Source organism: Ailuropoda melanoleuca, chromosome 3 (assembly GCF_002007445.2).
Source record: "Ailuropoda melanoleuca isolate Jingjing chromosome 3, ASM200744v2, whole genome shotgun sequence".
Classification (NCBI taxonomy): domain Eukaryota; kingdom Metazoa; phylum Chordata; class Mammalia; order Carnivora; family Ursidae; genus Ailuropoda; species Ailuropoda melanoleuca.
The window spans coordinates 130,417,175-130,428,093 of NC_048220.1; the positions used below are offsets into that span (position 1 = coordinate 130,417,175).

At 39.1% G+C, this 10,919-nt stretch overlaps 1 pseudogene; it reads left to right on the forward strand.

Annotated features, from left to right (window-relative positions):
• The first annotated feature begins 2,528 nt into the window (after positions 1–2,528).
• On the forward strand, positions 2,529–5,026 carry LOC105239144 (annotated as a pseudogene).
• The last annotated feature ends 5,893 nt before the right edge of the window (positions 5,027–10,919 follow it).

Consider the following 10,919-nt stretch of genomic DNA (forward strand, 5'->3'; position numbering starts at 1 on the left):
TCTCATATTTCGTCTTGGTTATAGTGGTTTATAGTAGGAGGACTCTTCTGGTACCAGCTGTTTGGCTGTGGCTGAAATAGCAAGTCTCTGACATCACATTTTTGAACAAGTAACAAAGAATGGATCCTGTGCATGGGGAAGGGGGTTAGCCTTAAATAGGATCCAGAAAGTCTAATCTAGAAACCTTGAACACTTACAAAACCAAATATATAATATTTTCTTATAATCCTCCTCTACTTTCTTGTTTTGTTTTGTTTTGGTGGCGGGTCTTATCCTATTTCTTACCACAAGCCTTCTGACAGCCATGCTAATCTCCTTTTTTGCCTTCCCTTTCAAATCCAGTATCAACTTGCATAGCTATCTATGTTCTTAACATATCTGCTCCTCTCTGCTTTTCATTGAACTATTTTAGCAAGGACTCATTACATCTTGACTAGTTTATATATAATAAACTCTAAATTTATCACTTATTATACTAACAAAAACATGGCTAGAATGTAATGACTTAAAAGAATATATTAGTCTGCTCAGGCTGCCATAACAAAATGCCACAGACTGAGTGGCTTAAGAAACAGAGATTAATTTTCTCACAGTTCTGGAGGCCACAAGTCCAGTCAGTTTAGTTCTTGGTGAGGACTCTCTTCTTGGCTCATAGTTCTAGTTCTGTCCTTACATGACCCTTCCTCAGTGCCTGTGTGGATGGGATAGTGGGAGGTCTGAGAAGAGCCAGCTCTCTGGTGTGCCATCTTATAAAGAGACTAACCCATCAGATCAGGGCCCTGCCTTTAAGATCTAAGTTAACCTTAGTTACTCCCTAGTATCCCATCTCCAAATACAGCCGCACTGGAGATAGGGCTTCAACATATGAATTTGGTGAGTGTGTGGGGACCACAATCAGTCTATAATAGACTACTACTAAAATTAGATTTATAACACCATTAAAATATCATTTTAAAAACTAGTATTAAATATTTCATTAATGGCTGTATATATGAAAAGTAAAACCCAAAGTTTCTTCCAATCTGTTCTATGATATTTCTTTACACTTTTGTTCATTGATTGGTGGCAAAACAAATCACCTCTTCCTATAGATTTAGGACATGATAGCATACTTTTCTTTCATTTTGAAAATCTATTAGATATACACACACAGAGAGATATAAAATAAACAATTATGGGTATATTATATTAGTTATATACATAAGATACCAAATATGTAAAATCTATGTTTCTATATACTACTATCAGAATAATAAACTGATTGGGCTATAACTTTCAGATAACATTGGGAGAGGTAGAAATTAAATTATCTTTCCATGTTTACAAAGCAAAGCCTTATAAATTGACATTCATAATCAGAATTATGTCTGCATGCTTCTTGTTACTTGAGCTCTGTGATAGATTATTACTAAATGAATATGATGAACTTCATCTGAGTTCTACATAATTTATCATTGCCTAAAAATTCAAGGACATGACAGAAGAAAATGCTGAGAATATAAAAATTAGGTATGTGCTTATCAGGCACGGGTCTTATTCAGTATTCCAGGAGAAATTATATAGAACAGAATTATATGTATCACATAGCATTTTTTTCAATAAAAATATGTAAAATAGAGAAAGAAAAACATTAAGGAACTCAGAATAATATCTCATGGAATATTTTAAATTCTAGCCATCAGTTCAAGAGACTACAAAACTAGAAAAAAGTACCAAGAATAATAATGAATATTAGTGCAGATTTTCATGAAATTTTATGTTAATTTCCATATAATGTATTAGAATAAGGACAGCAGAAGTTAAGAAAAAATCATGATTAATCATAATAATTTATCCAAGAAGTAATAAATTTCACAGATGATTTTCTACTTTATAATTTTATTTCCACTTAAATCATTTGTGATAATTATAAAATCACATACTATATATTTAGATATTGATATTTTTCATAAAGTCACAATAATATGATTTTACACAAGTATCAGTATGGACCCCCAATACATGTATTACTTAAAATATATAGATAATATATATATATATACACACACACAAAGAGGAGAGAATGCAATTGTTAACAAATGCAACTAATGCTAATTAAATGTGTTCTATGCACAACAGAACCTGATTACCAAACTTTCATTTATTCTCTTTAAAATGTTGGTGAATTATTTAACTGAGAGCATTATATGAATTGTAACACCTTACAAACTAATAATATTATTACATTAACATCTTTTAAATTTTGATCATTATTTGCAAGTGTTGATTATCTATTTCTCTTTATTCACCATCAAGTTATTAAAAGCAAGTTGGGAGGGTGGTGGCTGCCAGTGGCTGTGGGGCAGGGTCTGGGGTTGGAGCCTGAGTCCCGGGGAAAGGTGATGTGCTGAATGTGTAACATGCAGAACCGCGTAGAGATGTCACAACCTTTTCATGGCAATGCTCTCGGCATCTCCATTTTCCAGTGGGGAACTTGAGGCCCATTGTGGCTAAGCGACTTGCCTGAGCTGACACTGGAAGGGCCAAGATTCACCCCTTGGTGTGTCTGGCCACACCTATCTGCCTGGTGATTGTGAGAAACCAAGCCAGCTGTCAAGAGGATGCCTCTGTGCCACTGGGGTGCCACCACCAAGGACATAAGGCCCTAGGGGAATGGAGGTCAGTGCATGGCCACCAGGGGAGGCCTGAAGTCCTTCTGCACTGGCCTGGCCCTGGTGAGGTGACCCCTGGGTCACCTTCAATGAGGCCACATTAACCTCAGAGGAGGTCTGGATCCACATCGCACACAAAATCGGCATCACACTGCTCCAATCTCGTGCTCTCTTCGATGCCCAAGCCCAGGTCTGGCTGCCTGCGAACCACATCTTAGAATTCTGGGAGATGTGAGCCTGACAATGCACTTCCGCATGAGGTTTTATTTCTGGAACTGGCATAGCATGAATCCTCAGGACCCACCGTGTATGGCTGTGGGCCCACAGAGGCCAAGTCTCCTTCAGAATAGGCAGAGCAGGGGTGCCACTCCTGAACCCAACCTCCTTTGAGTACCTTTTTGAGCAGGGTAGCATGAGTTTGTGAATGATGTTGGCATACCTGTGGGAGCTATTGCTTGAGGAGGAGAGCCGCCATCTTAGGAACAAGAGTCTGGGCATGGTCTTTATGAATCTCTGCCACCTCGCTCTCTGCGATGGTGTCCCCCTGGAGAAGGTGGCCAAGAAGATTAGCTTCAACAACTGCATCCCACACTGCTTCAGTCTGCAGATCTGGCCGCATGATGTGTTGACACCACTGTGCCTATGGAGCATGTCCTACAGGTTTGTGTGGGCCTTCCAGCCAGGCCTTGTCTCCCAGCAGGTCATCATGGTCATGTATCTGGCCGCACTGGAGCAGGTGGCACCCTGCATATGTGTGGTTGTTGGAGGAGCCCTGGTACATCCAGGATAGGGGATGGGCCCCTCCAGAGATGGCCTGAGTTTGACACTGGATCCCCCGTACATGAGTGCTAGTGACAGATACTGGTAGGATCCATTGGCAGCCGTACAGGCAGAGGATCCCAATGGCAATGGCAGCAGCAGGAATCCCCATGCCAGCCCATCAGGGAAGAAAAACAAGACCCAAGAGGTGGGTGACCAGCCAGTGGACAGGGCTCCGGAAGCACCATGGGCCTACTCCTATGACTTCTAGGATATCACCCATGTGGTGAAAGAAAGCCACATCAGCAACCACCGTCAGGACAAGTGTCTGGAGCTGACCCTGCCTTCCTGGGCTGTGGCCCTGTTTTGGTATTGCAGTGGACAGTTATTTCTGCCTGACAGCCGACTAGAGCCACTACCTGTCGGTGGGTGGCTCCTCAACGGCTGGTGATGAGCATCCGAGATGGTATTCAAGGACCCTGCTGAAGCCTTTCATGCCGGCCAAGCTACAGCCCAAGGACGGCCTCTACTTCATCCACTGGAGCACCAGCCACCTCAGCCACCTCACCCTTACAGTGGCCCCTTGTGACCAAGCAAGCAGCGCACAGCACTCGCACCTGTGTAAATTTCCCATTGAGCTGCAGCCTGGGTCCTCCAGTCTGGAGGGCTGGGACCAGTGCTTCCCCAGGGTGCAGAAGCTGCGAGCCACCCTGCAGGGTTACTTGCTGTAGGCTGATGACAACTGTTTCTTCCTGCACTGCTGCTGCCTGCCATGGCCAGGAAAGAGCTCCAACCTCATCATCAAGTGGGGGCCTCAGGCTGGAACTAGACCACCCAACCTCAGCCTGCTCAGCTTCCACTGGGTCTGCCAGGATGACATCACCCAGCTGTCCCACGTGGGCCAAAGCATGAGGAACCACGTGTATGAGGGCATCTTATGAGTGGAAGGCAGAGGCCCCAAGGAGGGAACGGTTCCAACACCCAGTGGGGGCCATGAGCAGGACCTCCGATTGGTACTCAGGGTAGTCACCAGAACATTGCCTTGGCCTTCTGCAAGATAGCCAGCCTTATGAACGAAGTCTCCCACATGGACCTGGCCTTTGTGCATTGCATCTGCAGGCACAGCTCTGAGAACTTCCTGGAGACACGGTATGTGGAGCATGGGCCTCTGGACGTGTGGCTGAGGCCAGGGATGGGCCTGGAAGGTGGCAGTGGCCTAGCAGCTGGCCAGCACCCTCAGCTACCTGGGCAGGTAGAATGGATACCCTGGATAGCCCCCAAGTGCCTGGCAGTGCCAAAACTTAACCATTGCAGCCGATAAATGGAGCCACCCTCCTGGAGACCTACTTCAATGAAGAGACCCCCCCTGTAGCATTGTGCCCCTCGGAGAAAGAGTGCTTCTACCAGAAGCAGCACAGGCTTCCCTGCCCTCATGCCCTGAGTTGGCCCCGCCCACCAGCTAGGGTCTGACCCATGAACCAGCTCAGTGGTCTTCCTTCTGCACCGTCTTGCCTGACCTCACTGGGTTCCAGCTTCTGAGTGAGCGCCCCCCCCCCATAGCTGGGGCCCCTGCTTATGCCAGTGCTGTGCACCTGAGGTTTCCTCATAGTGACTGAGAATGTGTGCCTGTTTCTAATTCACTTAGGGGCATGCAGACACCTGTGCTCCCCTTAGTGTTTTATTTGGGGACAGCCACAACTTCTTTGGACAAATTAGGCCCTTGGAAATTTTTGCTTTTGTTTTTTCTCTTGATGAAATATGCCTTACCCCATCTAATGAATAAATGAATGAATGAATGAATGAATAAATAAAAATAAATAAATAAATAAATAAATAAAAGCAAGTTAGGAGTGAGATGTCTAAATGAAGGCCAGTACATCTGGAGAAACAGCTCAGATGTGTTAGATAAGAAAGACCTTGAGCTTTCATTAAAATTCTAAGTTTTATCTAAGCACCTACATAACAAAATACCTAGACAAATTTAAATATCTATTAGAGTTATCTAAATTAATAATTTAGACAATCTACTCAAACTGAGTAGATACAATACAAAAGAAACATATCATGTAGATATTTATTGGATGTGTCACTTTTTTACGTAATAGAAATGTTGTATAGTAACAGCTTTTCTTTGTCAATACTGACATCAGCTTGGTTGTAAAAAATTGTTTCTTGTCATACATACCCTTCTGTCCACCAGGATTGATTGAAACATAAGCTTTAGTTTAAAAGAAATGACAAAAATATTTTCACTGTAGTTGCTATTAAGCAAATGTGAATATATTTCCTTGTACTATGTTTTATGTTCCTTATATATAGAAACACACATTCATCTGTTCTTGCTTTTGGTAATTATATATGGTAATCTCACACTCAGAAGTATCGATGATTTAAAGAGGAATAGCTCTTTTCTTCATACTGTCATATAACATTACTTCTATATATATAATACTTTCCAAAAACATGCAGTGTCAAAGTGATTATACATTAACTTCCCTACCTTGTACCCATCTCCTCTTAGGAAATCGTTGTACTTTGCTTGTAAACTACTCCTTCCAAAGGCTCAGCCCGATGGTTCAGGTATTGCTGACCACATCATATTCAATGGATTGGCCAGGCCATCCAGCTGAGACCAATTGGTGAGATCATATTCCCATGCAAATTGCTGGGAGGTCGGAAACAGACTAAAGCCATGAACGAAACTATTCTAAGACTTTTCTTCAAATTAAAAAAAAATGTACTCTTGGGTTTTATGTGGTATGAACTTGGAAGCAACTCTCAGCCATGGGGTCACAATGGAGCATGAGATTGCCTGCACACAGAACCAAAAAGAAAAGCCACACAGAGAGATAAGAGAAGCAGAGTTGAATCTTGATGCCATTTTTGGAGTCCCTAGACTTACCAAGAGCTAGTGATGCCTTTGGATTATTTATTTTAAGAGCCCATGGATTTCCTATTTGGCTAAAAAGATTACGGATTGGGTTTTTAGGACTTTTCTATAGATGAAGAAATTTTAGATTAACCAAAGTAAATGATTTGTCCTTTGTCAAATAATGACAGACTTTATAACTAAATTTGTCTTTTTAGAGGCTTCTCAGTTCATGATTCTAAATATTAATTTTAATTATATTAATAGATCAATGTTATATATGTGAATGTTTATGTCACCTCTATAATAAACTATTAACACAATAAAAAGTTGTTTTATGAAACCTAATATTATTTGTTTCATTTTGTCTTATTATTTTCCTAAAATATTGATTAATTTGAAGTTCCATGTGATTAGGGATAAAATTATATGGAATCTAAGTTTCACTTTATCAAATTATGGCTACTAATATACTACAGAAAGTTGGGCTTTTGTTTGTTTGTTTATCCTTTGAAATTGCTTAATATTTTAATCAGAGAGAGGGAGAGAGATTCGAGTGTTCTTGGTATGAATGACAGCTATCACCTTGAGGTAAATCAGCTAGTGATTTTGGATTTCCCTATCTATATGTAAAATAAGAAAAAATGACCAGATTATTCACAATCGATTTTGCAGTTTTATTAAGTTTAGTGTTAAAACCAACGTGTTATTAAGACACATACACAGCATTACAATAAACCCATGTTGCTATTTCAGAGCTCTCAAAAACTGGACATATTTTATTTGGTCTCTGATGTAGGGCCTTTAACAAATCTTTGCCAACGTTTAACAATTTGGAGAATTCACATAGAACTTAAGATTTTCAACTGCATTAAAAAAAAATTACAAATGCAGAAATCTGGCTTCAGTGGAGCAGCAGGACCATATGTGAAAAATTAACCGAAGCTAAATAGCAGATGTGCCATTTAGTTAGGGCCTGCGTTCTGAGTCACGGTTTGCACAAACTCATATTTTTTTAACTTACTGATTATTAATAGGGTGTGAAGAGTGGCCCTTTTTCAGCCTAAGTATTTCACTAGTTGACTTTATTGCCTGGATCCTGAGGACATTTGGATGTGTGACCCCTTAGATATACATTGATGAATAAGGACAGCATTCTTTATGAATGCAAGAGCCAGGCATATAGTTGCAAAATTATATTCCAAGTTGGATTTTGATCAACTTTCAACATTAAAACTGTGTGTTGAACAGTATACATTGTGGCTGCAGGGTCTAATTAAGTGATGGAAATGGATGACACTGATGCAGAGTTGTTTACAGTTTAGACAATTGGATGTATTTGACAGTAAGTGGTGTGGGCAGAACAATGCACAGGGGAGAGTGTGGCATTGTATTATGTTGATGTAAACTATAGAGAAATAACAGCAACAAAGGAGACCTGCTGTGGCATAGAATTTGGAGATTAAGCAGAACACAAAATTGTATGTACAATTTCATTGCAACTGTGTTTAAAGTACTATACTAAGACTGTGGTAAAAACACAAAAATCAAAGGATTTGCTCTGTTCGGTTGATTTTATTGCTTATATTAACTCTCAGTTAAGATTCTCTATTTTATGATAAAAGGGATCAAATTAAAAGTATAAAGTAGGTCATCTGATTTGAGAATAAATAGCTATCTTTCTATTTCTGAAGTACAACAGCACAATGAATTTTATTCATTGTATAGAATGTTATAGACCTGGGGCGCCTGGGTGGCACAGCGGTTAAGCGTCTGCCTTAGGCTCAGGGCGTGATCCCGGCGTTATGGGATCGAGCCCCACATCAGGCTCCTCCGCTATGAGCCTGCTTCTTCCTCTCCCACTCCCCCTGCTTGTGTTCCCTCTCTTGCTGGCTGTCTCTATCTCTGTCAAATAAATAAAGAAAATCTTAAAAAAAAAAAAGAATGTTACAGACCTACTGTGTCATACACTTGACTATATTCATGACTCAAAGATGTATACAAGAAAAATATTCTCAAGGTGACTTATGTTTCAGAAAAGTATTTTCCAAAAATTTTATGCATGAATTATACAATGAAATTATTATTTTTTTAGTTGTTAAAAAGTGAACAGTATGCATTCATTTGTAAATTATAAACTTGCTTTGCAGTTAATTTGTCTATGAAGTATTCATAACACTTAACCTTTCTTTGCTTAAGTTTAAAACTACATATTAGCAGATCTAATAGTTTATTTATATCCATACACCATTGTTCTAGAATCCAGAGGACCTACCATGGAAAAGCAAGTGCAAAACTTAGAATCTACCTGAGAAAGACAGATATAACTAAGGAATTGCAAGAAAAGTATCAAGGATTCATGGTGTAATACAAAACCTAAATTATTTATGTGGTTGTATTTGAGAAGGCAAATAAATACGATCAAGGCAGTGGATCACGGAAAAGGGATCAAGGCAGTGGATCACGGAAAAGGGAAAGCAAGGGCTCTGAGGTGCGTGTGTGTGCATGTGTGTGTGTATAACTATACCTGTATACAGTATGTTTAAGTGTGTGTGTGCGTGTGTTTCTGGTCTAGACAATAAGCTTATACACATTCAGTCAGTTCTAGGTGCCATGCTATGCCCTGGCAGGGCTCCAATTCATTTACAAGAACTTCATCACAGTGCCTGCTCTGGGGTCCTGCTTAGCGCTGATTTTTTTGGTATGTTTTTAAGTGCAAGTTGTGTTTAATTATTTACCAATTTATTTCTGTTCCCTTTATAAACTCTGCATGAAGATAATCTGGTGTTTGTTTAAGTAACAGCCCAGGACCAAAAGCTTAATTGGAAGAGAAATATGAATGAACTGGCATGATTTCAATAGTAGAAATACTCTGCATTTGACATTAGCAATGTTAAATAGGCTTTCAGGAGTTCAAATCTAAGAAATCAGCCCATAGGACTTCAAAGCGCAGTTCAGCAATAAAAATATTAAATTTGATTCCAGTTAAAGCTTTCTGTTCATTGTTCATAACTGAACATCATGATGAAAAATTTGTCATTAGTAAATTATATTGTAAAACATTCAAAAAGCTATTCTTTAAAACAATTTTCATATTGAAATGTAGACAAAATACTTACACCAATTGGAAAGGCTGTGTATACCATGCACACATTACATTTTAAATTAAATGAATAGCATGCATCCATTTATAAAAACTTGCATTGTAGTTAATTTAAATACGAAATAGTAAAACTTAATCCTTTCTTGCTTAAGATTAAAATTGCATATAAATAGAATGCCTCATCATTTTGTGAGGTTCGGTTTTGTTTTGCTTTTATTCATAGACCACAGTTCTAAAATCCAGAAGACCCAGCATGGGAAAGACACATACGCAGCTTAAATCCAGCTGGGGAAGAGAGTTATGATCTCTTGATGAGTAACTGAAGATCAATACGAGATGGGGAACACAGCGGTAGCGGTTAGAACTGACTTGATAACGACGAACATTTTCCTGGATAGGCTTCTTAGGCTTGGCTTACCATTTCTACCCTTTTGTTGCTTCCAGTCACCCCTCCTTTTCTTTAAAATTTTACTTCTCATAGGAATGATTCACTCTCAGATGCCCCCATCATCCTCCCTAGTGGGTTCAGCTCCCTAGTGGGTTCAGCTATTAATATATTTATACAATTCTTCTTAAAAAAGAGAACTCTTTGTTAACCTCAATGAGTTTTGTGAAAGAAATCATGTATTTTATTTTATATATATATATTTTTTAAGATTTTATTTATTCATTTGACAGAGAGAGAGACAGCCAGCAAGAGAGGGAACACAAGCAGGGGGAGTGGGAGAGGAAGAAGCAGGTTCTCAGTGGAGGAGCCTGATGAGGGGCTCGATCCCAGAACCCCGGGATCACGCCCTGAGCCGAAGGCAGACGCTTAACGACTGAGCCACCCAGGCGCCCTAGAAATCATGTCTTTTAAACGCTGCTGCAAGAAATAGCTCATCTCTTATTTTGTGTAAGTTGAAAAGTTATCATTTTTACATATTTACATATTCATTGTCTCTTAGCATCCCCCTCATTTAGTGAACATACAATAAATATATTTTACACTGGCCTTTGATCTGGTTCCTCAACTTTTTTAGGGAAGGCCAACCATTCTATCAGAGATCGTTTCTGAACAAATTGTGACATAAGGATTTGTTATTAAGAGTAAATCTTTCCAAATAATTTCTTTATAATTAATATTCTGGAATATATTATAAAATGTCATGATATAATACTTCAGTATTTTGAAAATATTTTTTGAGATTTTTCATCATGAATGATCATGTATTACTTTGTCTTTTATTCTTTTAATTCTTTTAATATGTTTTATTATGTTTTATTATATTACTTACTTCTAGTATATAATCTTGGATTCCTACGGTTAAATCCAACGTTATGCAGTCCTTGGACAATCTCAGCATTTCCAACATTTTTACAAACATCCAACACATAAAATATATAGAAATATAACATTCAACAACACACACACACACCACACTTCTTATACAGAAGTACAAATATAAAAATCTGTATTTCACCAACCCCACTTTGCTATCACTCACTGTCTCATGTAGAATGTAACTTTTCTTTAGTGATTTTCAAATGACTTCAT